The sequence below is a fragment of the Rousettus aegyptiacus genome, unplaced genomic scaffold, assembly GCF_014176215.1.
Source record: "Rousettus aegyptiacus isolate mRouAeg1 unplaced genomic scaffold, mRouAeg1.p scaffold_m13_p_6, whole genome shotgun sequence".
In the NCBI taxonomy this organism is placed as follows: domain Eukaryota; kingdom Metazoa; phylum Chordata; class Mammalia; order Chiroptera; family Pteropodidae; genus Rousettus; species Rousettus aegyptiacus.
Genome location: NW_023416309.1, coordinates 107,799,140 through 107,825,171, shown reverse-complemented (window position 1 = coordinate 107,825,171; position 26,032 = coordinate 107,799,140). Strand labels below are relative to the sequence as shown.

The window sequence follows — 26,032 nt, the reverse complement described above, 5'->3', positions numbered from 1 at the left end:
CTATGAGAATAAATGTCATAGAAAATAATAGGAAGCAAATCTCCGTGTCTATTTTTATCAAATGGGACTTGGTTAGTAAGGTTAATTTATGAATATTTGAGAAACCGAAAATGGTGACTGCATTAAAAACTTGCAATCTGTAGATGATCATTCGGGATATCATTTCTCAATTAGGAGACTTCACTCAAACATATTGATAATTTTTTTCTAACGAGAAAGTGTCTTAGAGAAGAGCTAAGTAAGTTTGAGTTAACATGTATTCTATTTGTAGGTTTCCATATCGTTTTGTCCATTTCTATGACAAAACCTGTGAGAATCACTCAGATTTCTGTTAATTTTTCTCATAACATGCAAGGAAATTAAAATGTGCTTGCTTCTGCCCAAAATGTCCGTGGCAAATCAAATATCCTAGTATTTGCCTACTATGTTATATGATGGGCAATGTGCTAAAGATTGAGAATATACATTAATAAGATAGAGAAATTGGTGGCTCAGAGAAATAAAGTGACTTCCCTAAAAACTTCTAACTAGTAAAAAGCATATCAGAAGTTCAAAGTCAAGTTTTTCTGACTTTAAAGCTCATGTCTATTTCATATTCAGCCTGACAGCTTTGTAACAAAAAATACAATCTTTTCTTCCCCAACTTGAAGTTTCTGTAAAGTGACATTTACTCTGCTATGATTAAAAAACAAACAAACAAATCAATCTAATAGGACACATACGATATGTATTCTAAAGAGCAAATCTCTTTTAACCTAAAAAATGACGTGCTGATAAATCACAGAATCTCATTCCATGGTGCACCTTGGAACACAGAAGTAGGAAGACGGTTTGACTCAGGAAGATCTTGAACAAGACCTAGAAAGCTACTCATATGCAAATACCTGTGATATTATCACTACAATCAAGGTAATAGACATATCGAACACCTCCTAGAGTTTCCTCATGTCCCTTAAAGTGTGTGTGTGTGTGTGTGTGTGTAACAACAACACAACATGAGATCTATCATCTTTTAATTTTTTTCAATTTTATTAGTTTCAAGTATACAGTACATTGCTTAGACATTTATAAAGGGATCCCGTAATTGCTCTTTCTCTCTTCTGGCTCTCCTCTTAGTTATTATGTTAATGCTAACTGCACCCCCTACGCCATGCTCCCCATCACCATGACCATCTATTCACTACTAATTTGTACTTCTTTTACCATCTTAAAGTTTAAGCGCATGATCTCGTATTCTTAACTCTAGGCACAACGTTGTGACTTTGGCCCTGACATTAACTTCCGTATGTCACTCCTCCTACCTCCATTAAATAGGGAGATCTTTATTATAGAACTGAATGAATGATCACAGCAGTTCTCCGAGTTTGGTTTGCAGACTACTGGGCATCTTGAGACCTTCTCAGGAGCTCCAGGTGAAGGTGAAAGATTTGTCTTTCACCAATGATGGAAAAGCCATAGTAGATAAAGCTGCTGACGCCTTAGCATGAACTAAGGCAGAGGTACTAAATTGCTCTTGGGGCCAGTGCATTTTCACAATCATGTGTGCATATGCAGTTTTTAAAAATGAAGGTTTTACTTAGAAACATCTTTGAAGAAGCAGTAAGATTTATTAATGTTATTAAATTTGCACAATTTGGTACACATATTTGTAATTATTTTGTGTAAGGAAATAGGAAACATTCCTAAATCCCTTATGCTGCCTACTGAAGTACAGTGTTTGTCTCATGCTTATGCAATTGTTTGAGTGATGAGCTGAAGTAGCTCCTTTTTTCAGGGAACACTATTTTTACTGAAAGAACAATTGACAGACAACTGTGGTTATTCAGACTTAGGTATTTGGCAGAAATTTTTTTTTTGAAAATGAACAAAGTGAGCCTGTCAGTTCAAGAAATTAAACTGACAGTATTTGCTGCCAGTGATGAAATTTGAGCTTTCATGAGAAAACTGGAATTTTAGAAACCTTTGTTGGCCACCGTGAACTTACAGCTTAACAATAATTAAGATGCTTGTTGATTTTTGATGGCAATACTAATACATATAATATTTTTACATTATGGAATGAAATGTGTCAATATTTGAAAGATCTGCATGACTCAGTGAACCAATATTTTCCAAATAATCAATGTATAAAGGAACAAAATTATGCAAAAGAAAAAGACACATTCGAAGTGCTGGATAGACCAAGGGATGTTAATATAACAGAGTACAAAACATTCATTGATCGAGTTTCAGAGTCTATGTTGCAAATAACCTTTCAGAAATTACCACTTGTTGAGTATTGGTGCAACATCAAAGAATATTCACAATTGTCTCAAAATTATCTCAAAAATGAAAAAGAAGGGAAGCAATGCCTCTCTTCTCACTCATTGTTTTGTTGTTGTTGTTTGGAAAATAAAAGATTTTTTTTAATAAAAATATTTTATAGTCACACGAAATGAGTTTCTATTGCACTGGTTTGTGCAATATTTTGATCATTTTGGAGGTAGGGGGAAGGGCAAATCATTACAGGGACTGTGAAATTTGTTGGATGTTGCTAAATCCTAATGATGCGCTGAAGAGAAAAAACTGTCAAGCTCAGTTCAGCCAATTACCAACCAAAGGCATGGTATTAAAGTAAAAAAAACCTCTCCATATCCTTATTTAAGAGACTCTACTGAAGACCAGATCAAGGCATTCAGTGTAAGAGAAAGAGAACTTCAAGGAGACTCCAGCCAATCTAACCAGGTCTCTTGAGCCAGAACCAGGATCCTGAAAGGAAGAAACAGGACCCTGACATTTGGAATGGGCATGCAAGCTCATTGCATCCCCAGACTCGGAAAACCCCAGAGCCCGCGTGGACTGGTGGCTCAACGCCTCTTGCTAGAGGACTGCAACTACCCACTTATCTGAAGGAGATGCAGAGAGTTAATGCCTTGAAAGACAACACTTGCTCATCCCAACATTTCCCTACCCCATTACTTCCCTGGAAACTAGGTGAAGTGTAGGCATGGCCCACCTGGGAGGTATAGGTCCTGCTATGAAGGGAGGGGATTATAGAGATTGAGCTACAGAGTCTGTTCATATGTACCGATAGGAATCGAGAGAACACACCTGGAAGCTAACTGGAGGATGCTCTAAAAGAAGAAAGGCAGAACGTAAAGTCAATGAGCGGGGAGCCTGCTGATATGATGCACTCCCATGATTCCGGATTGAGTGCTTTGGCAAGGGCCTCTGGAGCTGGTGTAGCTGATTCTAATATGCAGCAGTGATGGCCACTGGTGACTTGAGAGAAAAAGAAAGGGCAGCTATTAAATGAGATAGAGAGTCCAGAAATGTGCCGAAGAAAGGACCAGAGGACTCTGAGAAATGAGCGTGCTAAAACGGATCTGAGATGTGAAAAACCTCTAGCTGACCATGTTCCTCCAGAGGACTCAGAGACAGACCTGCCATACATCTGAATGTGAGCATTAAGGTGTAATGTTACTCCAGCTAATGGGCATGCTGATATTTAAAAAACTACTTACAAAACTGCGTATTTGTTATATCATAAACATGTAAAATATGAAAAGAACCAAAAATACAATACAGCTTTAAAATACTATTTACATGCAAAGAAAACAATTCCATGTCTCGGATAATTTTTTTCTACAAATTTTATATAATTGCACACTAATTTTAGATTTATATTCTAAGTGCTTATATTAAGTTAATAACCACCATTATAATGACAATATAATATTTCACGGTAGAAGTTAGATGATTTATTTAATCATTGTTCATAGTTTTCCCTCTTATGTTTGTTATATTTATCTACATTGAAATTTTTATTATGCCCATAGGGTATATTTATATATTTTTTTCTGTAACAATGTCTGTTTCATATTTCATTCTGCACTCACCAATAATGGCTACTCATTCTTTATCTCTCCTTTTTAAATTTTTACTAATTTGAGAGTAGAATTTGATAATTTATTGCCAGTTAAATAACACTGAGTGCATATTGCTTTAATATTCTTAAATTATTAGAATTAAACATTAAAGTAAATATTAGAGGCATTCTTTCAATAGTGTTCTTCAAAGGGATACGATCCCTGCTAGAAACACTAAACTTGAGAAATAAAGAACAAAGGAAGAGTAATTATATGGATAAGTCTAAATATATAGACTTTAAAGGAGCTAAAATATGTGTCAAATAAAAACATATGACATAGTAGATAAAAGGTGGATGAGAATACACATGGAGCTCATATTCTAAAGTCCTTGAATTGTCCAGGAAGTGATAAGAGCACTAATTCATAGTTACAGATGCATGTTGTACTCAGAAAGTTAATATTATAGTAGTAAAATCTTGTATGATTAAGAAGCTAATAGAAGAGAAAAACAAGAAATATTTGACTATTCAAAGAAGAAAAAAAGAAAAAAATGGGAAATATACAATTAACAATTATATAATATAGTAAGAACATAAAATAATAACCCAATATGAAAGTATGATTGAAAAACTGGAAGTAACCCAAAACTCCATTAGTGATATAATGGATTATTAAATTAATTGTATTTATATGATGGGACATTATACACCAATGGAAATGAAAAATTTATGATGACGATAAAATAAATTATATAAAATAATAATGTTGAGAAAAGATGTTCAACCCCCAAAATTCGATTTACATAAGATTTTTAACAACAAATAAAATTAATATGTGAGCTGAAAATTAAAATAATGATGATTTTTGTGCCAAAGTAATTACAAAGAAGGAATCAGAGGGAATTTATGACTTGCTGGTGTGTTCCATATTTTGCCCTGGGTTGTAGTTTCATGGCCTTATCTTATAAAATTTCATCAAACTGCACAGTCGTGATATGTACATTTTTCTAAAACTATTCTATACTACAATTAAAACAATAAGAAACTTTACTTTAAATGCAATTGGTGGTATACTTCTAAATATTTTACATCTCATCAAGTATTGCCCAAAATACTAAGTATCAATGTTGTAGACAGTATCTTTTTGTTTTCTGCTTATTTATCATATTACCTATACAGGTTCTGTGATGAGGTTTATTATCTGGCAGACCAGTTCCTCCTTAAGTCTCTCTTTTTTGTGTCATTCTTGTGCAGGGGCCATGGTAATCATTTCTATATAATTCTGATTTCAGTATATGTGCTACCAAAGTGAGCACCTTAAATCTCTCTTTTAATGTCCAAAAGTATCATAGCTAAGGGAAAATACATTTACATAGATTTTTAAAGTTGGCAATGGCTTGATTTATCTGATAAGCCAGGACATATATGCTGTTTACAGTATATGCTGATAGCGATCATGAAAAAGATGATGATGATATTTTTAATTCATAACATTTATTGAGCACTTTATCCCAGGCATTGTTCTAATCACTTATACACATTAACTTCTTATTTTTGCAACAATCCTATAATATATGAACATGCTTCAAAAGAAACCAATGGCTCTGCTACTTAATAGTTTTATATTGACTTAATATATTTAGGGCTTTGAAAAAAAATGGAAGAACATTATGTTTATAATCAAATAAAAATGTATTTATATGTATAAAAATGATCTTTCCATTATGAAAATGATTTTCTTTAACTGTTTTCCATTTCTTGGTAATCATTTCTCTAATTCTGCAGTAGTTTTAGAAATGATTTGTTCCAAACGTAGAAGTTCCTTCACTGGCTCTTCTCTCATGATACCATCTATTACTTAGGTATGGTATTTCCCTTTTTGTTTCGGGACTAGAGGAGGCATCCATACACTGAAGGAATTTTTCACATTATATCTATGAAGTGTAGTATGATGCTGTTTCAAACCTCATTAAAATCACCAACTGGTAATCTTTTGTTTTAATTCTGTTGCTGAGGAGGAGACCTGCCGCCTAACAAAACTATCCACAGTGATCTCAATTTTATAACCTTTGCTCAAATGGAATATTTGATCTCTGAAAGTATGAAGAAACAAATAAGGGCCTTTTATCAAGACATTAAACTTATTATAATTAGATGTTTTTGTTTCTGTGGCATTGGGGACAGATGGAGAACAGCCATTAGTAAGTTCATAGCCATTATCACTAACCATTACCTCCCCATCTTTCTCTTGCCATCTCCAATGGGAATCCCCCAATGATGACCCTTTGTCATTTTTCCTGTGGTTTGTCCTTTAGTGTTTTCTTAATTTATTTTATTCTTGATACATTTTAAAAAATATTTGTACCAGACTTTTGTTCACTCTTTGCTGCCCCTAAATCCTTCCTTCCCCCATTTCCGATGTCATTTATTAATTGACTTAAAAATAATCTGGTTGTTTCCATGATGAACTGAAATTCTGGAAACAAAGCCTTGCACCTGTTGTCAGCGCTCTCGTTAATGATTTGACTACATTTCATGAATCGAGTACTCAGTGGTTGTTCAGGAAACCAGAACGTATTACCTAATAAAGACAGACTTACTTATTGGTGCATTGCTGATTCCTCCAAATTACTTTCATTTCACTCTGTTTGTTAGAAGGTCGGAGAGAGGGCATGGCTGGACTTGGAAAACATTTAATTATTCCAGGGAAAACACTCATATCTGTGCCAATAGACTGCCTCTCCTGAACTATCAAGTCGTAAAGTAACTGAATCCTCCGGCATAGCCAATGAGGTCCATGCTGTGGCAACACACACGTACACTCACTCAGATATCATTTTAGGAATCAATATTGGAAAAACTAGAAACATAGAAAGATCTTTAATAGTAAACACTTTAACCATATGCTTCAAAGACATGTCTTTCTTGCTAAAACAAGGCATAGCTTCTAAGTTCAATAACACTACTGACAATAATAATAGCTAATATTTACCTTGTGCTTACTGGTAGCCAGGCACTATGCTAAATACTTTATACGCTTTATGTCATTTAATCTTCATGAAGAACTTACCTATAAACTATCATGTTTCCCATTTTCTTGACGAGGCAACGAAGCTGTAAAAAGACTAGCTATCTTACTCTAGGCCATTTAATTGGTAAAAGTCAAAGATAGGTTTAGACTCAGGTGTGTATGACTCCAGAATCAAAACACACAGCCATTATTTTATCCTGTGTCATATCCGAGATTTTGAGGATCCTTCTCAACTACCAGTTAATAGTTGCCAAGATAGAGAACTGAATTACAATTGTGCTAAAACTCATTTGAGATTTTCCTCATCATTTATTTAAAGTAGAAACTGGCAGCACATTTCTGTGTTTTTTATTTTGTTTTGTTTTGCCATCTGTGTTAAGTCTTCTTGGGTTCAGGCCTAAAACAGGCAGAGTGGGGTTTAGCCAGGGCTGGTGCTGTTCAGGGAAACTATAGGAAGGCTTTGCTTGATGATGGAGTGCTGGGGTCTGGGATCTAAGTTGTCTTAGGAGGAAAGTACAGGAGATGAGGTGATAAATAGTGATACAGTCATGAGTCATATGTTGGCAAGCATAACAAAAGAGAGAAAGACAGTTGGTCAGATGCTAGAATTCTTTGAAGAAGAGGGAGTGAGTAGAGGTTGGTTGAAACTCCCACAAAAGGTATTACAGGTGATATAATCCGATGGCTTCCTAATGTATTTGAGGAAGGAGTGAAGATAAAGAGGCTGAAACAGCTGTCGGCAGCAAAGCAAACACCAAAACCATCTTAATTATAGTTGTACTTGGAAACTCAATGAAACGACAGCCACCATTTGAGAGAAATGTAGGGGAAACAGTGTCCTAAAGGGTGATCAAGTTTCCATTAGAGGACTGGTCCTTAAAGTGTGGCCCTCCAACCAGCAGCATCAGCATCACCTGGAAACATGATGGAAAGGCAGATTCTAGGTCCTCACCACACATCTCCTGAATCAGAAACTCTGGGAACAGAGCCTCTCAACCAGTACTTTAACAAACATTTGCTTAACTTTAGGAAGCATTTGTGTTAAAGCAAAAATATAGAAGGAGTTTTCAGAGAAGTGTTAACATACGGGGAGTTTAACCGACAGCCACAGGTCAGAATGGGAGGGTCTGAAGAGCAAAGGAACCAAGGGAGACTGAGACATTTACACGCCAAAGTGGTGATGGGTGTCTGGGGACTTAGACCTCTGTTGGTGCCTGGGACTGATGCCATTTATCCTCAACAACTCTCAGAGGAAGGTAGGAAATCAATTAGAGTTTTAGGAGAGCGAGAACCAACATCAGAAGGAAGATGACACTCTGTGGGCCTCCCTCTTGAGTCTGACATCTTCTTTGACTGCTGTCTTAGGTTCAGGAGTAGAATCAATAGAGGACAGGATAATAAAACAAAACAAAACAAACCACCACCATCAAAAAAAAAAAAAAAGTTGACAAAAAGAGCCAAGACAGCTGACTTGAATGACCTCTTTTGCATGGTACTCATCCACTCATTGACATAACCTTTAACTAGTTAGAAACTGCAGAATAATGTGGCTACTTTATTCAAACATTCACAAAATATATTACAAAGGTGATCTGAGGATTTTCTCTAAACCCTGGGCATTGGAATAAAATCAATTATAAACATATTTACTCTTCTAAAACAAACCAGAAGAAATTATTTTTTTAAAGTAGACTTCAGAATCCCAGCTTTTAATCAAAAGCTAAGAGTCGATATTAATCAAAATATAACAGGCTGATCCTATAATTCAAACTTCTTAGTAACTCATCCCCTGTATCTGCACAAAAAAAAATGTCTTTTTTTTTAAAAAAAAGTCAGTGTATCAAAGCAGCACTTAATGACACGCACTTCATAAACTTGTGTCATAGTCTTCACTCCTCACACTGTAATAACTGATTCATAAAAACGCATTGTTAGTGACTTTCCAAATGTCTCTTACCTGTGTATCCAAAGTCAAACACCTTCACCTTAATCAATGATATACAGTTTATTGTCCTAAAAAGGACCCCATTTGAAGACACATATTCACTGAGAGAGACAGTTCTATTTAAATATCTTTAAAAAGCAAAAAGCCATCGTGTATCACAGGAACAAGCTGTAGAGAAGCACCAGTAACCTCGGACAGGGCCATTGCTGGGTTATGGACATTCGACTAATAAAAGCCAAGAATAATGTTTATAGACACCTGGTTTCCAACCATACCAACTGTATCGCCTGGCAGCTAATATGCTCTCAAACCAACCACTATGACCAGCTTTTCACTACCCAACCTCACACAATACCCTCTTTCTAGACCACCTGTTAAAAGGCTTTGTGCTACACACTCCAGTAGACAAAACATGTCAAATCTTTGCTCTCTTGTTTGGACTTTCTCATGCATATGCCTCTTCATATGTTCACATAGGCATGTGATGCACACACGCGCACGCAGTAACACACACACACATACACACACACAGAATTTCCTGTACTACAGAAGGCGATATTCCCAAAATTGATGATTTTACAAAAGGACAAAACACACTTAACTAGCGCATATCAGCTGACGATAGGAAAGCAAATATGAGATTATGATTCCCAATAGCTCACGATGTTGAAAATTTCATTTCCATTTGTTTATTCCTCTTTACTTCACATGCAATATTACACACTTCTACAGCAAAAAAAAAAAAAAAAAAAAAAGACATTTTCCAAAAGAGTATTTCCATTTAGCAATTTTTTCTTAAGAAAACAAAAGAAAAACAAGACCCAAAGAGTTTCTTCATGTGGTCAAAGTCACAAAGCTAATTACAGGCCATGAAAAGATAAAGATGTGGACCAGCTCTGCTAGATTCCAAAATCTATGCACTCTCTCCCCACCACATCAGCTATCTTAAAATGCACACGCCACATAAGAGAATCATCATCAACATTGTGAGTAAAATTTGTTGAGAACGTACTCTTTTTTCAATTATAAACGCCTTACGCGCAATAACTCATTTAAACCCCACCACAACCCAAATCAAATCATACACCCATCTTACAAGATGATAAAAGTGACACACAGAGAAAATAACTTGTCCAAAATCTCGTACCTGGAATGTCTCTGAGAGGGAAAAAATTTCAACAGCTCACGTCGGAAGAGGCCGTTTAGCTGCGTGCAGTGAGGAACAGGCTCTGAATCCGAACCACTTAGGTTAGAATCAAGGCTCTACCACTTTCAGCTGAGTGGCCCCAGGGCTACTAATTAACTACACCAGCCCTCACTTTCCTAACTGTAATAATAACAGTACCCACCTCAACAGTGTAGTTGTGAAGTTAGCACGAGCAGAGTTTAGGGCAGTGATCAGCTCATACTAAGTGCTGTGTGTGGGTTAATTGTTGGTGTTGACATTGTAGCTTTTGTTACCTTAAGGACTAGTTGGTGAGTATGTTTCATTTGCAACAATTGTGGTCCCTAAAACCAGAGGGTAAAACCTTTTAGAAAGACCATTCAATCATTCTCAAAGCCACCTCTCCCCACATGTCCCTTCTGCTGTCCTCAGAGATCAATACAGAATTGTCTTCTTCCAAGAGAACAACGTGATTTAGAGAAACGCCAGGTATTCTTTTCTACTGCATCCTCTTTGTTTACGTAGTTGTGTTGCAAGAGGTTTTCTCAGTCTCACCAATATTGACATTTCCGGCCTCATTATTCTTTGTTATGGGGGGAGAGGCTGCCTTGTGCACGAAGGTTAGTAGCATCTCTGGCCCCTTCCCACTGGATGCCAGAAGCACCAATCCCCTCCCAAGATGTAACAACCAAACGTGCCTGTAGATATTCATAGATGGTCCCCTCCACACCAAAGGCTAAGTCCCTTCTTTGTTTGGTCCCTTATATAGATCCAGTTGATTGTGGAAGGGACATCCCCAGAGACTTTTCAGTTTGAGAACAAGTCTAACACCTATATTATCTGTCAATAGGATCTAGCCCAGTAACCGGCATATATACAGTAAGAACTCAGTAAATATTGATCGAATTTTAAATATTGCAATTGTGTAAATTATACATCAAAATAAAAGTGTGGCCATGTTGACATTAAAGAGGAAAGAGCATATTTATATGACACACCCAGCTTTCTGACCAAAGGTCACATAAAAACACACTGATTTCTGTTTGAAATATAGGACAGACCTCTTCAGTAACTTTGGTTACCTGCCAGGGTTATCATCCGCCGATCCCAGAATTGTGGGAAGTGTATATGTAATTTTATTCCTAAACCATCATACCACTTCCCATGACTGGGAGTAGAAAAGGAGCTATTTGAACAGCTGTCGGTACTTGTGAATAGAATATCTGAAGAAGGGCAGGGAAGGAAGTTGGTTGGTTTACTACTATTTGCCACATGTGTGCGTTTCTGTCCTGGAGACCTGAGCTTGGAGCAGTAACTGTGGTAGCCTAAACCTAACTCATGACAGGTTCTGGGTTTTTGTTTTTTGTTTTTTGTTTTTTGTTTTGTTTTTTTGTTTTGTTTTGTTTTGTTTTACGATTACCCATTTTACAGATAATTGGTTATATAGAAGTAAATTGGTGGGAGATGGCCAGTATAAAAATTGTAATATAATACTTTATAATTATGAACACTCTTCTCCCCCATTCTTGAAGTGGTTAGCTGAATTAGCACAAAAAAAAATGAGCCAAACACACCTCCAGCTCAAGAATTTTATCCTGCTTTCAAGGAGTCAGAAAGTGACAGAGAACAAGATCGATTTTTAAAGGGGAAGAGGAGGAGCGAGGAAAGCGTCAGATTTGTTTGCATGAGTCACATTTGATGTGAGCTCTGCTCTTTTTCAGCAACTAGAACAGATTTTTTAAAAAGAAGACAGGCTGAAACATTTGCCACTTTTGAAAGGTAATTTAGCACTGTCAAGCCTGTGACATGCTAGGATTCAGTACAGGCATTTTGTTTTTAGAATACAAAGATCGACAAGTCAAGCAGATATGAGCAAAATAATAACAGGAAGAGCCCCTGTCTTTTGAAAGAGATCTATCAAACTTGGAAGTAATTTACATAAGCATTGTAATCAGCACATGCAAAAGTCCCTCCCCTTCCCTTTCCAAAGCTAGTTATTACAGGACTGGCTCGAACATAAAAATGTTTTGGAGAAAGCAAAACTGGAACTGAACAGGTTAGATAAGTGATAATCTGAGACATGAAAACCCATTCTACAACTGTCTTTAAATTTGGTTTTCTTTGATAACATAAGGGAAAAATCATACTTTCGATTACTTTCTAAGAAGCCAGCATGTTGACAAATCAAAACACTTAGTAAAGTATGTGATTCATCTAGTGCTAGAACTCAGAGAATTACAGAAATGGCTCAGAAAAGAGTAGCTAGTGAATAAAGAAACACACACAAAAGTCAATAGATCTTGCATTTTGAATTTTAGTTAGAAATGAAACTCATTTAAACAGATGTCAAATTCTACCATCTTATAGGCAAAGTGAATACTTTTTTACATTTAATTTTGTAAAATAAACATTCTTCCGTGCCTTAAAGTTCCAGACATAGTTGAGTCCATTTGAGAATTCGAAGTGAATTATCATGCCGTCACTGTACTTCAGTACTATGGAGAGAAATTAAAAACGATGTCGGAAAAGACCAGCAGGAGAGAAAAATCAATTCTTGGCACCGTGCTGCTTTCTCTTTCTCTTTCTATGCATTAAATCCTACCCCCGAGTCGTCACGAGGCAGCCACTGTGTTTATACTTCTGTACCCTGGCTCCAAGAAACCCATTCAGTGTGTTTCCCCATCCAAACTGCCTTTTCCTGAAAGTTCTTATTCCAGCCTATCCCTCCCCTTCCCCCAGTTCCGCCTCTTCACTCCTCCCCCTCACAATTAGATCCTATTTTACTATGTCCCAGTCTCCCACTAGATAAATAGTTGATAAATTAATTCTAACTTGTGTTTCAATTGCCTAAGCACATAAATAATTAGATAGCAAGCATTTATTAAGCACAACTAATAATGTAGTGATTCGTCTTTTTTTTATTGGTATTTACTCTTTATTCAAGGACTCCCAGAAACCAGTACTTTAAATATTAGCTATAGAACATAGTGAGTAGGCTATTGCTTAGGTGGATATTTTGATCTTATCTGCACCAAATCTTTGACTTTGGGTGCGTTATTGGGTCTCTTTGGGCCTCAGTTTCCTCATTAGTGAAACTGGATGACCATGAGAAGAATGTTTTTTATATAGGGCTGCTTTGAGGACTCACTGAGATAATTTCCTATAAGGTATTTATAATAGCAGGTAACCACACAATACACTAAACAATATACATAATAACTAACTACACATGATGTTCCCTAAATACTAATTGTTCTTCATAATCTGAAGAACAAGGTACATGCCAGGCTCTATGGCAGACATTCAGAGATATATTTGCAAAGGAGACATTTTATAGTGTCCTCTATCTCATAACATAGATATGATAGCTTTCTCAGCTCCACATAAGAATGGCACCAGCCATGATCTTCAGAAATATCAAATAGTAGAAACTGAGATAAGCTGGATCATTATTTCAATAAACAACCAAACCAGGTGTCAGTGGCTATAATTCTAAGAGTAACCATCATATAAGAGTAAGTAAATAGAGGTTTAAAATCATGATAAGGATAAATATTGAAAGAGATATTAGATCACTTTTGCCTTATGATGTATTTTTATATACGATCATCATTTTAGGGTAAGAGACTGAAGCCAAGGTATAGATCTAGTAAAAATGATTCTCATCAACATGTATGACTGTTTTTTTTAATATAAAAAAAGAAATCATGAGATGCAGATATACAATTTGTCACCATAGATCCTGATAATTTCTGACATCTATGGCTGCTTTGAATTAATCGACTAATTAATTTATTTTCCTTCATTGGAACAGGGGAAGAAAAAAGTGTCCTGTGTTAAGATTTCCTTAAAAAAAATATGTTTCAATATCTTACTTTGTGAAATGCAAATGTAGAAAAAGATATGGTCAGAAATTTTGAAGATTAAGAATCTCTAGCATTTTTCCAGAGCAAGCATTAGCATATGTGTGTTATCTGGTGGAGCAAGAGTTAATATTTAAATTTAGATTTTAAACATATGTATTTTTATCAGTTGTCCAGCCCCTCAATAGTCTGTATGACAGGTTGGGTTCTCCAGAAGGTGAAGCTGAAATGAATTTGGAGGGAATAATGTTTTTCAAGGATTAACCCCTTTGAAAAGAAGGAGTAAAAGGTGTATTGGGCAGAGGAAGGTGTCAGTTGGTATTCTGGGCAGATGAAATCTCAGCCAACCCATGGGCAGCTCAGGAGTGAAAGTCTCTGGTCCCCCCAGCCACTATGGGGCATTGGATGAATGACATTCAGGTAATGCCTGGCCATGGGCAAGGCAGCTGTCTGCAGCTGAGGCAAACACTGAAGGAGCTAACAGCTGGAAGACCTTGCTGATCAGATTATCTTAAGCTGGACAGCAGGTCTTTCCTTAAGGGCCATCTGGGGATGCAATGTGGCATCTGTCATGGGCTGTTAATTACTTATGTGATGCAAAAATCTCCTTTTTTACCAAAGAGTTTTAATGCTTACTTTTGCATCTAAAGAGTTAATATATCAAGAATCACAGCATTTCTATCAATTTAAACCAAATTTGCTGGTTCAACAATGGGCCCCATTGTTAAAAGAGCTATTTCTACAAATGACTTCATATTATGAAGCCCCACTGCTATCTTTCAAAAGTTAAAAGATCTGGGAAGTATCTACTGGGAAAAAGTGTGAAACGATTATTCATTTCGATCTTTGGTCATCTGTAATGTTCTTAATAAATGCAGCCATGTTCTTAGCCCTTTCTGGACTACCACTTTTTCTGCATAGATAATCTAAACTGTGTCAAGACTTATCCAATTGTTTTACTGGAATAGTCTTTGCTCCAGTTTCTTTTTTCTTTTTAATTTTTTTAGGCGAGGCAACCCTTGGTTGACCTCACAGATTGTGAGAACCTTGTCAGCTTACAATTCCTTATTTTTTATTTTTTATGCCTACAGCACCTGGTCTTCCTAGGTGGTCTCCCATCCAAGTACTAACCAGGCCCGACCCTGTTTAGCTTCTGAGATCAGACGGAATCGGGCTTGTTGAGGGTGGCGTGGTCATAGACTCTTCATAGTTTCTTCATGTACATAAAAACACAACATAATATGCTAACCTTTTAGGTCCAAGCAAATGTAATCTATTCCCAGGTAAGAAGAGATATCAATCAGGGTCATGAACACCAGCTGCTATAAATGCAACGATAACACAAAATAACTGAGCAGAATGTCCAATCTGCATTTAGCAGGTGGGCTTATTCCAGTGATCTAGGAATCCTCTCTTCTCTGGTGGTGTCATTACCTCCCAGGCTCCTTGGAGTCCTTCACTGGATCTTCCACTCTCAGCCAGCCAACCAGTAAATCAAGCAAGGAGAATCATGTGTGGCCAGATCTGGCCACCTTGGACATCACTGCTTCCTTAGTCTCAAACGTACCACAAGAGAGGCTGGAAAATGCAGTTTTCGATTGTGTCCAGAAAAATAGAATAGGATTGATGAGCATCTATCTAGTCTCTGCCACAGAGGACTATCTAGTAATCATATGTTTTCTGAATGTTTACTTATAATATTCCCGATCTGCACAAAATTATTTGAAAATGTTGTTATTCTTAGGAAATTAGTGTCAGGTAAGGTTAGATTGATTCAAAAGAGAATTTGATGTCACAAAAACATATATAAATATCCCAATTACATCAGTGTATTGTACATTTCTAATGGAAGTAGGTAAATTTAGAATTGTTGCTTATTTCAAAAGGAGTGAATCTGTGGCTTGGGAATGATTTTGACTCTGACAAGCATATAGTTGTCGATAGGCCATGTGGCAACAATTTTAACAGCTACTTGCTGGAGGATGCCAGGTTAAGAAAGATGTGTGTTTAAGGATAAGAGAGGCCCTTACTTCGGTCACTCTATTCTTTACAAATGGGACTCATATACATCTTTCTCTATTGCCCCCATTTAATTTTGCTTCTCTGGTCTGCAAGAGCAATGAATTCAGGAGTCAGATCTATTTCATCGACCCTGAGCTAATGGGATCCTGAAGCTGGCCTTCTCCTGACTTGCCAGAGCTGATTTTGTCCACCTTGTCCCAACTCCACATTCCTATCAGTAGCTTGAAATCAGCCATCGTGGGAGTACTTGCACCACAAAAATCACCCAGTGTTACAAGTGACGTCTTGCTCCAACCTCCAAGATGATTTACCAGCACACTGCTGACAGCCTACTACATATTTAGTAGCAGCGTGCTTGTCCCAGGAGAGAGTGAGTTATGCTGTGGTTACAAACACTCCCCAAATCTTAGTGTCTTAACAAAACAGCAAAACTGTGTTTCTTACTCACATTACATGCACTATGTAAGACGGCTGTAGTCAGTGTGGTCTGTCCGGGTGAGACTTGGGTTTCGGAGGCATCATCTTGACACTGGCTTCCATAGTCACTGCCACAATGAGAAAGGAAGCTCTTGAAGCCTCAACTTAAAGCTGACTCATGTCACTTATTTAATTGGCTAGAGCAAGTCATTGGTCACATGTAACCTTGAGAGGTCAAAGAAGTGAAAATCTACAGTGTTTCTTAAAGAAGGGTGAATTAGAATTATTTGAAAAACAACATTAACATAATGATAATTGCAATAGAGTTTGGTAAATAAGAACATAGCTTCGATCAGTGTATTAGTCTGGGTTCTTCAGAGAAACAGAACCAATAGGATGCATATAAATATAGATTTATTATAGGAGTTGGCTTACACAGGTATTGAGTCAAAGAGGCCAAGAGGTCCCACAATCTAGTACCTACAAGCTAGAGAACAAGGTAAGGTGCGTGCATCATTGAGTTTGAGCCTGAAGACCTGAGAACCAGGAAAGCCAGCGGTATAACTCCTAGTCTGAGGCTGAGGGCCTAAGAACCAGGGAGGCTGCTGCTGTATGTTCTGGAGTTCAAAGGTCCAAGAACCAGGAGCTCCAATGTATAGGGGGCGGGAGAAGATGCACATCCCAGCTCGAGGAAAGAGAGCAAGAATCTGTTCTCCCTGCATCTTTTCTGTTCTCTTCAGTCCCTCGAGAGATGTGATGATACCAGCTCACATTGGTGAGGGTGACCCTTCTTCACTCAGTCTACTGATTCAAATGCTAATCTCCTCCAGAAACACTCTCAGAGACACACTCAGAAATAATGTTTTACCAGCCTCCTGGGCATCCCTTAGCCTGGTCTAGTTGACACATAAAATTAACCATCACGATCAGATAAGCCTAAATTCAAATGACAGCTTCACGTCTTGCCTGCTGTGTGACATTGGTTAATTTAGCTAACTTCTCTTGCTTCCATCTCCTTCATTATACAATGTGTTACAATAAACTTAATTGATAGGATGTCTTATCAGTTATGCTTCACAATCTTTTTCATGCTTTAGAACCCTGAGAGATTGGTTATATTTATACCTAACACTGAGAGAAAAGATATTGCTGCCTGTAGCCAGAGGCACATCGCCTGGACATCCCTGCTTTCCTACGGTCAGAAAAGATCAATATCTAGGCATGGTTGCAACTCATTCTAGGCCACGTGTGTATCTGGTGGACAGAAAGAGCTCAATAAAGCTTAGTTTCTGCTACTATTTTTTTTATTAGTTGCTTAATTAATATTGAATAAATGAATGGATATAAGTCACACAAAGACCGTGATGTTGGTACTATTTTTCCCCTTTCACAGAAAAAGAAGCTGAAGTTCAGGAGGGTTTCCCATTACCCAAATCCTGAATGAGTAGGAAGCATCTTGAGGGCCCTGACTTAAGGCCTGGTGCCTTAGGATTATGCTGTAGCTGCCACACTTAACTTACAAGGAGGAGACCTAGTGGTTTTGTACAAAAAATCAACTTGAAATTTCACCACCTGCCTCTTTAAAACAAGAAAGTGCCCTGATGCTCTTACAGGATATGTGGATTGACTTTTGCATTATCACAACTTTTAGAATATTCCCAAAGTGCAAAGTGAGGGCAATACCTATATTTGGCCTGAGCATATGTGGAAAAATGACTTTTTCCCTTCCGGACAGGTTTTAAAGAGATGTGTTTAGTTCAAAACTGCCCAAAATTTTGAGAAAACTTTAAAGTCACTTAAGGGAAACAGTGTACTGGTTTAACCTGGCCTCTGTCCCTATGCTTAAATTTTTTAGAACTTTCTCTTACAAATCCACAGCAATCGATTTTGAATTCCAGCAGGATTTATCAATTCCACTCAACTCTACATAAATTTGGGAGACTTTTTAAGTTGTTCTGAAAGAGGAAAAATAACCCATAACAAAGTTATCACCATGATCCTAATTAAAAGACGGGGCAGATTTATTAGATGGTTATTTTTAACAAAACCCCAGTGGTTTCAATAACCTATAAGCTCAGCGACCAGGAAGTGACCTCATTGGTTGCCTGAGTGACAATGAATTATGTTTGTTCTCCCAAAAGGACTCGTATATTTTCCAATGCAATGAAACATTCTTTCTTTTTTCTGTTCCTCAAGAAAAAAAAAAAAAAAGGAAACAGAAAGCATTTTAATATCATTCTCCTCAATTAACTTGATTGAAGTAAAGATTAAACCTGTCTTTAAGTTCCATGAGAATAATCGGGAGCCAGACTCCCTTTCTTCTTACCTTACCACAGCCCCAAATCCCAAGGGTAACAGGAAACATGGACCAAAACAAAGTCTATCTTCAAAGCTTTTAGCACCATATCTGCACCATGGGAAAGGAAGCATTCGATAAAGGAATTAGAACAGAAATCTTAATGGATTGGGTGGGAGAAGGGAAGTTTCAGTTCTTCCTGGTTAGCTCACACAGTTGCCCTGAATTTTGCAATTTGTTTAATTTGCAGAATTACCTTATAGGTGTAGGGATATGATTTAGTATTTCCTTATCATTAAAACCATGCAGGGGTAGAGTAAACAAAATTTGGATTGCTTGTAAAATGTCACTCAGTAAAACCGATTTAAATATGACTTCTGTTTTTCTTAAATTTCCACACCTAGAATTTGTTGGTATATATCGTATTAACACAGACACATCTAATTCATAAGACAGAGGGTTTAAACACCTCCGTAAATGAGTCAAACACATTGGAATACGCCCCAATGACATTTGCAACAGAATTCAGTATATGAGAGAGGAGTAATTTCATTCACATATAAGAAATCTTCCAACATTATGCTGGCAGTAAGAAGCAAAAGAAACAGGAGCCTGCTCGGGGTAGCCATGTGTGTGTTCGAAATGATCACACTACTTATAGTCTTTAAAACGGCTTCCATCTTCACAAATTATGGATTTGAGTTTTTGTATTTCTACACAAAGGGCACTCATGTTTCTCATTTGAAAATGGGAGCTGCGTTGAGTATTTGGGGTCCTTGGTGTTGTTGCTGGAGGTTAGAGTGAGGAGACCTATCTCAGGTAACATGCCGAATGTTGAAGCAAGATACATTCATCTCACAATGAACTGGGATCCGTGCCTGGCCAGGATGAGTGAGGACAGAAAGAAGCCACGCAAAGGGGCTTCAGGACCTCAAGCAAAGGACAAAGAACTCAGGGGCTGTAACGAAGAGGCTGAAACCCTGTTCTGCCAAAGGCTAGTTATGACCAGCAAAAAAAGATATTTCATAGAGCTTCCTTTTCTTATCCATAAAATGGATTAATACTTACCTCATAGCATGTCTTAGAGCTTTGACTGGACTTATGCTAACTAAATAACTGTTAGAAAGAGGGAATAGGTTGGGTGGTGGGGTGAAAAAGGAGAAAGGATCAAGAAGTACCAATTGGTAGTTACAAAATATCCATGGGGATGTAAATTACAGCATAGGGGATGTATCAATAATATGTAATAACTAGGTATAGTGCCAGGTGGGTACTAGACTTAGCAGAGCGATCACTTTGTAAGTTATATAAATGTCTAATCACTATATTTTACATCTAAAAGTAATATAATACCATAATTCAGCTATAATCAAAAAATACAATATTAAAAAATCATTTTTTAAAAAGGGGGGGTCATCATGAATCATCCAGATAAGCTTAATGGAATCACTGAGCTCCTTGAAGGTGGAAGAGGGAAGCAGAAGGGTCGATGTCAGAGTTATGATGTATGGTGAGAAAGTCTTGATGGGCTCTGTTGACTTTGAAATCAGGGGGTCCCATGAGCCAAGGAATGCAGGCAGCCTCTCAGAGCTGGAAAAGTCCTCTAGAAGGAACACAGCTCTGATGGCACAGTGTTGTAGCCCAGCGACACTGACTTCAGGCTTCTGAACCTCGGAACTAAAAAAGCAATAAATTTAATTTGTTTTCAGCCATGAAGTTCATGGCAATTGTCACAGCAGCAACAGGAAATGAAGACAGTGGCTAACCAGTAAATGGGACTCATAATTGTGAACAAAGTAAGTTCTATGTAAGAATGACGAATGGTATCTACTGTGCTTCCTTGAGAGCGGATTTTCTTTGGAAGGTCAGATAGGATATTACAGAAAATTGAATTTAAAATTAAGAGAGCTCCTCATGAAACTGAGCAGCAGGGGGAAGAGGATTTCAAGTCAGATCACACCCACACTCTCCAAACTAGGAGCCATTTGATGCAAGTTCACTTTATAAGGCACTAAATTAATTAGCTAAAAGCTCCCATTTGTGGAACACTTAACTATGCCCAGTCCTTTACAGACCTTTTAAATGTAAACAACAACCTTATGGGTCGGTTATCTTCTGCTTATTTCACAGGTTTAATCTGAGGTTCAGAGAAGTTATTTGTCAAAACCAATAACAGGAGGTAAGTGACAGACCCTAGATTCAAACTTGCCTCTCATCCAAGAGCTCACTTTATTCTGTGATATTACAAGTATATGACTCTCGAGGTTATAACAGTCATTCATGTAAGTTTACAAGTGTTTATGACATGGCTGCTGCATGCCAGGCTCTATGCTAGATGATGTAGTTGTAACGAAGAGCTAGAGAGGTATGTGTCTGGTATTCACAAATAATTAAATAACAACATCATAAAATGTGATGAATGCGGCATTGGGGAGAGTCCAGGGCTATGGAACCATCGTAGAATAATCTGAGTGAGAGAACTATAGAGTTAGAGAAAGGGTCATGTCATGGCGCACAGGTAGGAAATGGTCAAACACAATGGAACAGGAGGAAGTAGAAAATGGACTGGGAGGTAACAAAGAGTATGACCCGATCAATAGTCGAGAATATATGGAACGTAGGCGTGATAAGATATGGGGCTGACACGGTGGTAGGCGGCAGTCAGAGAATGGAGGCCTGTGCCTTCTGTCTTATCCTAAGGACAATTTAAGTGTAAACACGGACTGATGTAATCAGATTTGCATTCTTGGTCATGTGTTCTGATTGGTGCAGGGGATGGTTGGCAAAGGGTAATGAAGTTACAAAGGTGCCATAGGTAGCACTACAGGTAATGGTGAAGGGAGTGGAAGAAAAGCATCACATTTGACTAAAGCTTGGGAAGCAGAATGAACAGAATTGCAGTAAGGGGCAGGTTGAGGTTAAGATACCTGTAAAACTCTGAGGAAGACAGGGTACACTGGTGGTCAGCCGCAGACACAGGACTGGCTCTCAGAATAGAGTTGTGACCTGGCTATAGAAAGTTATTTTTACTAGAGTATAGCTAGCAATCAAATCCATGGAGTAGATGATGCGATCTAAGAATTAAAGCGAGAAAAAGACAGGTCCAAGGACAGAGCCCTCAGGATCAGCAATATTAAGAAAGAAGCAGAGGAAAAGGCAGCTGCAAGAAGTAACAGATGTAGGAAGAGAGAAGAAAAAAAGAAATGAGAAGGAGAGAAACCAGAGGAGGAACGTATGTCAAGAACCAGGGAGCAAGTGTTTGGCAGGGTTTGCATTCCGTGATTGTGAAGTGTGTTCATACTTACTGATCCCTCTGCCTGGAAATGTTCTTTCTGTATCTGTGCATCTCCCTCCTCCCAGTCTTCTACAAACCCTACTCATCTCTGAAGCCACGCCTGAAAATTTGCTTCCTCTGAAATATGTCAGGACCTCCTGCTATGTGTTCGGTAGCACCCTGTTTTTTTTTTTTCTTTAAAGAAGCATCATAATCACAGTGGGTTAGAAATAACCAAATAAATACATGTCCAGTTAATGCCTTGTTTCTTGTTCTATCTTCAATGCCCTCCCTGTAGTGTTGGGTGCAAAGCGGAAACTCAGACAACAAGGTTTGTGTGTTTAGTATGTGAATAATCAGTGATTGCTCAATAAATATTTGTTATTTTGAGGCCTTATAGACATGAACTGTGTGTGCTCTGCAGCCACATCATCTGGGTTCTAACCCTGACTCACCCACTCCTTACCTGTACGTATGACTTTACACCATCATCTAACCATCCTACAGAAAATCTAAACAGAAAATCTCTTGGATTCCCACTACGAGTTAATTTTCTCCAGAGGATTTTGATTCTTTATCATTTCACTCGAAAGCATTGGTGAGTAAATGAAGCTCCCACGAACACATCCCAGAGATGGATGACCTTTGCCCTTCCTCTCCCAATCCCCCTCCCCCTCCGCCCCACACAGAATTTACACTAAGGATGACATGAGGCAATGTCGGTGAAAGTGTTTATCAGTTATCGAAAATGAAACAAAGCTCAGCTGTTGCAGAGTGATCATCCTTACTGGCACCTGAAATCGCCTCTCATCTATGTCTGTGTTTACTATTGGTTCAGTTTTAATGACAGCTTCATACTCTGCTGTTTAAACAACCCTTCTTAGACTTGCAGTGGAGCAGGTGGAATCAGTAATTGCTTAATTGTAAGTGTATAATAAGGCTTGGCAGTTTCAATAATATTCACTGTGATAAAATAGTGGAGCAAGATAAGTTCCCGTAGGTAGGTCTAAAAGTCGAAAATAGCATCAATAATTACCCAGTTTTGCTGGCTTTGCTGTGCCTTGCTGTGTCTGAAACAAAACAAAACAAAACAAAACAAAACTAGATGGGGGACCAAATTTTAGGATCAGAGTTTGCTTATCTGCCATGATCTAAAGTCTTCCAGGGTGCTCACTTTGTTTATTACAGATAAAAACATCATACTGCTGGAATAAATACATGGTGATCCCAGCTCAGTATAAATGTATAATTTCAGTTGTCCATCTAAAATAGGGCTGATTACTCTATATACAGCTAATTAGACTCTATTGTGAATTCTCTTGTACAACACATTGAATTCATAAAATATTGTCCTGAGGAAGAAATAAATTCTGTAACAATGGACTAATTTCATCTATGATGCCAACTTGCTTCTAAGTGGTATGCGATGACCATCAATGCATCTGTCTGCCTCATGTATACAAATACAGACAAGAGGGTTTCATCATCATCTTTCATGTCTAAGAAAAAGAGGAACTGTCAGTAAACACCACGCTATAAGCTCAAGCACTCTACAGTGAGGGGTCAGTAAACTTTTTCTGTAAAACGCTAGGTTACAAATATTTAGTCTTTGCAGCATATACAATCTTTACCACAATAATTCAGCTCTGCCACTGTAGTGTGGAAGCTGTGACAGATGATAACTAAACAAATGACTTTAGCTTGTTCCAAAAAAACTTTACATAACGGTGGTGGACCAGATTTGGCCTGTGGACTGTGGTTTGTCAATCCCTGAGTTAGAGCCTCATGTTACTCTAGTATTAGCATTCCAAACAATATAATTCTTATAACGGTGGCATCCATAGATACAGGATGCTTCGGGATATAGCATTTTCAAGTGGACTTATGTGTTTTTAAATAAACTGAGAGCATGCCCAAATTTCAGTATCAAAATTATATTTCCTAGACAACTTCTTTTACTCAAAAGCGGCACATCTTTGTTAAAACTTGCATCCAGATTTTAATTTTAAAATTTGTCACAGGGTGGCATATTAAATTTGATTAACTTGCTCAAAAACGTAAATCAAGGAGATTTTAAAAAATGTTTACTATTCAAATAAATAGGAAATTCAGTATAGATATAATTAACCAAGTATCCAAAAACCTCTATACCTATTTACCTTCTCTTTTACTGTTTGTTTTCTAAATAATAAGCAACTTGTCAATTAGTTTAGAAAATTTAAATCTGAAGTATCCTCTTAAGTCTCTAACAATTATCAGCATCTCTCTTCTCTGAGAACAGGCAAATATCATTACCATCTTAGACACCTAAGATGGACAGAGGATTCACTTCCTGCCATCTTCCTCTGTTAGAAACCTCTTTCTTATAAAGTTATTTAATTATCTTTACTGGAAGGAAATTACTTTATGATTAAGAGCTAGAACCCATAGCACCAGAAATTATCTATGAATACCAGCCAGAGCCTTCGATATGTTTCGTGAAATACTATGATGCTGTCAATAGGGATGCGGATGAAAAGTAGGCTCGCCTTTCTGCTAGATTGTTGTTCTTTGCTCTTATTGTCACTTTTGTTTCTCTGTGCAACAACAAAAATCTTGTTTGGGAGGATAACTGGAAACTATAAGAGAAAAGTATCCATATGAAGGGGCAAGAAAAGAAAGTAAACAGAAAAACAACAACAACAACTGAAAAGAGGTTTGGTCTACTAAGTGCCTAGTGTCAAAGACTCTTAGAACATATTAATAGTATCATTTTTACAATTATTTCTAACATGATTAAAACATTGAAGTTGCCACTGCAAGAGGTTTTTCTCTTTCAGGAAATTGGAGAATGGTAATAATAGAGAGGTTAATTCTCTCTCCTTTGTGTGTGGGTTGGGCACGACTGAGGACGGAGGCGAGCTAGCTCTTTTCCAACGTTGTTTCAGGGGATCTAGTGCATGATCTATGCTGCCTGAGCTGTCACCTGATACGGATGGGCGGCGATGCTGAGTCGCCTGATGCTACCTTGTTTCAAAGCAGCTGCAGCTTCAGATTATTGCTCGAACCTGTTTATGAACTTGGTGCGCTAGGCAGTACTTCATTCTTATTCCCAGGACTCTTTCGTAGCTTCTAATTTGTACTTCTTAATCTCTTCACTTTTTTTCACCCCAAGTCCCCTCCCATTTGGCAACACCTATGAGTCTCTATGAGTCTGTTTTCATTTTGTTTGTTTGTTACTTATTCCACTTAACATAACACCCTGAAGAACAGCATAGGGAATGCAGTCAATAATATTGGAATAACTACGTACAGTGCCGGGTGGGTACTCGACTAATTGAGGGGATCGCTTCATAAATTATGTAAATTATGTAAATTAAATGTCAACTCTAAATGGAAACAAACAAACAAACAAACAAATAAAGTGTTCTAATGTCCTTGAAACATTGGGGGAGAAAAAAAGGAAAGAAAGAAAGAAAGAAAAATAAAGAAAAAAAGAAAAATAAAAAAAAAAAAGGAAAGAAAGAAAGAAAGAAAAATAAAGAAAAGAAATTTGGTGTCCTTTATAGTCCAAGCAGTCATTAGAATATGTATGCATGGTGCTCTGAACTCCTGGGTGTCATGTATTAAAATGTGTGGCCAATCATTTTGCACTCTTCTGGAAGAACCACAGCTTTTGACTTACATCAGAAACCCAACTCCAGGCTGAATTTAGTTGCACAAATGGTTATCTATCCATGCACCTTTGTAGCACTTAGAAAAGAACCCAAAAGCAATCCCTATTTTTCAGGAAAACAAAAATTTGAAAGCAGTCAATCAATAGATGGCAAGCAGGGCAAAGGGCAAAGGACCTTGAACGACAGATCTCCCCATTTCTTCTGTCTCCCTGTAAACTCTTTCCCAGTTCACGATGAGAATGGGAATTTACTTGAAGACTCAGAGACCTCGGTTCGCTTCAGGGCTCTGACTTCTTGGCACAGGCCCTTGAGTCACATTTTTCAGCGAAATGTTTTCGAGCTGCTCCCATAGCTGACCTAATACTGCCTTTGTGTTATAGGTCATCAGTTCTCTATATCAGAATGTCGTGTTGCTCTCTTGGTTTTCCCATCAAACGGCGGCAGTAAAAGGTAATGGGACCGGCTAAAATTTTAGACAACCATCGGCTGGAACTTGATCATGAAATGAAGGCA

General features: G+C 37.6%; 1 non-coding gene and 1 pseudogene across 1 annotated transcript; both read right to left on the bottom strand.

The window, feature by feature from the left end:
• Positions 1-5,061: 5,061 nt before the first annotated feature.
• On the bottom strand, positions 5,062-5,166 carry LOC118604414. The gene has a single exon (XR_004951725.1). It is a non-coding gene; the product is annotated as a U6 spliceosomal RNA (small nuclear RNA).
• Positions 5,167-14,936: 9,770 nt separating this feature from the next.
• Positions 14,937-15,055, bottom strand: LOC118604610 (annotated as a pseudogene).
• Positions 15,056-26,032: the final 10,977 nt, after the last annotated feature.